Source organism: Prunus avium, unplaced genomic scaffold, assembly GCF_965620075.1.
Source record: "Prunus avium unplaced genomic scaffold, drPruAviu1.hap1.1 HAP1_SCAFFOLD_25, whole genome shotgun sequence".
NCBI classification, from domain to species: domain Eukaryota; kingdom Viridiplantae; phylum Streptophyta; class Magnoliopsida; order Rosales; family Rosaceae; genus Prunus; species Prunus avium.
Genome location: NW_028276884.1, coordinates 170,001 through 172,500, shown reverse-complemented (window position 1 = coordinate 172,500; position 2,500 = coordinate 170,001).

Genomic DNA, 2,500 nt, shown 5'->3' with positions numbered 1-2,500 from the left:
TTTGCAACGAAACATTTGTTTTTAATTTTGTTGGTTTGAAATTGTTTTGAAAAGGTTCTTTAAATCTAGTGGGTTTGCAACTCATAAGAGCGTCACTTTCAACGTCCCCGGCATTGGATTGAGTTTCTAAAAACAACCGTGCACACCGAGGTTAAACTTTACCGGCTCCACTCCGACTCGCCGCTCGCCCACTAGTCCGAAGGCAACAAAACATTTGTTTTTCATTTTGATGAAAATTTCTGTTTTTAAATCTTGTTGGTTTGAAATTGTTTTGAAAAGGTTCTTTAAATCTTGCGGGTTTGCAACTCATAAGAGCGTCACTTTCAACGTCCCCGGCATTGGATTGAGTTTCTAAAAACAACCGTGCACACCGAGGTTAAACTTTACCGGCTCCACTCCGACTCGCCGCTCGCCCACAAATCCGAAGGCAACAAAACATTTGTTTTTAATTTTGATGAAATTTTTTGAAAACATTGGCTTGGCAAGCCCCAATCCGCGACTATCCACCCACCGCCACCCCACACGGGTGGTTGTTGTTGCGAAATGAGGTTGTGGTCGACATGCCCGTGCATTTGAGAAGGAGTTCCTAGCACTCCATGCTCTCCCATGCCAAAAAAAAGCCTAGACAACCCCATTTCGCAACTTTCCACGCCTTTTTTTTCCTCCCTCACCCATGGCGGCGGCGTGGTGGCGGAGGCCGGATTCCGGCCACCACCGCCATGGGTGGCAGCCCCCCGACCCCGACACCAAACCCATAATACCGAGGCAACATATCGAGGCAACATGACATGGGTGTGGCGTGGGGGAAGGGGGCTGCAGCTAGGAAGGCATGGGCTGCCATGCATATGCAGGCAACACACACCCCCCTATATAGCATTTTATGCATTTAGCCCTTTGACAGGAAGAGACATCACCTATGCGCGAGGAGTCATAATGGGCTCTAAATAATTCAATACAAGGTATTTGGACGTGATTTTTTGCAGGGATACTAAGAAACATGCAATCTATGATGGGAAAAAGTTTCATAAATTTTTGAAGTCGGGAAGTATTTTTTATTATTTTTAGAAGTCGTAAAATTGAAAAAATCATTAAAACAAATCCGGGAGGAATTTTTTAGTTTTGTAAGTTGGAGAAGGTCCTAAAAATCATAGACTACTTATGGGGAGCTTATTGTGCGAGGAAATTTCAATAAAAACGGGGTTTGACAAGATTTGAAAAATTCTGTCGACATTTGAAAAAACCTGGAACCATGCTGCCGGCATGCTGCGCACATGCTGCGCGCATGCTGCGCGCAGACTGCGCGCATGCCATGGCAGGACAAGTTTCGCTAGCCTCACTGTCGATAGATGCGCAAGCTGCGCGCACGCTGCGCACAGGCTGCGCGCACGCTGCGCACAGGCTGCGCGCACGCTGCGCACAGGCTGCGCGCATGCTGCGCACAGACTGCGCGCACGCTGCGCGCATGCCATGGCAGGACAAGTTTCGCTAGCCTCACTGTCGACAGATGCGCAAGCTGCGCGCAAGCTGCGCGCAAGCTCCGCGCACGCTGCGCACAGCCTGTGCGCATGTTGTGCGCAGGCTGCGCGCATGCCATGGCAGGACAAGTTTCGCTAGCCTCACTGTCGACAGATGCGCAAGCTGCGCGCACGCTGCGCACAGGCTGCGCACAGCGCATGCCATGGCAGGACAAGTTCGCTAGCCTCACTGTCGACAGATGCGCAAGCTGCGCGCACAGGCTGCGCGCACGCCATGGCAGGACAAGTTTCGCTAGCCTCACTGTCGACAGAATCAGCACGCTGCGCGCAAGCTGCGCGCACGCTGCCGGCATGGTGCGCGCACGCTGCCGGCATGCTGTGCGCACGCTGCGCGCGCGCATGGCAGGACAAGTTTCGAAAATTTCTGTCGACAGTCTCAGCAGCGCGCACGCTGCCGACATGCTGTGCGCACGCTGCGCACAGGCTGCCGGCATGCTGCGCGCAGCCCATGGCAGGACAAGGTCCGAAAAATTCTGTCGACATTTTTACGCCGTGGTAGGCTTCCGCTTCGCGTCACTTTGTCGACATTCAAGCCTACCATTTGTATTGAATTTTTCAAACCTTGTCAAACCCCATTATTCAAATGTCGAAAAATTTTGTCGACATTTTTACGCCATGATAGGCTTCCGCTTCGCGTCACTTTGTCGGAATGCATCGCATGGCGAGGCAAGGCCACGGCATGCCAAGGCGAAGGCAACGCATGGCTTGAATGGCTTGGTCAAGGCCACATCATGGGCACGGCATGCCAAGGCAAGGCGAGGCAAGCCATCCTTAGCCTCGCCTACACTCACTTTCTCGGAATGCATTGGATGATGAGCAATTCCAAGGTAAGGCAACGCATGGCTTGAATGGCTTGGTGTAGGCCACAACTTGGGCATGGCATGCCAATGCAAGGCAAGGCAAGGCAAGCCATCCTTAGCCTCGCCTACACTCACTTTCTCGGAATGCATTGGATGATGAGCAAT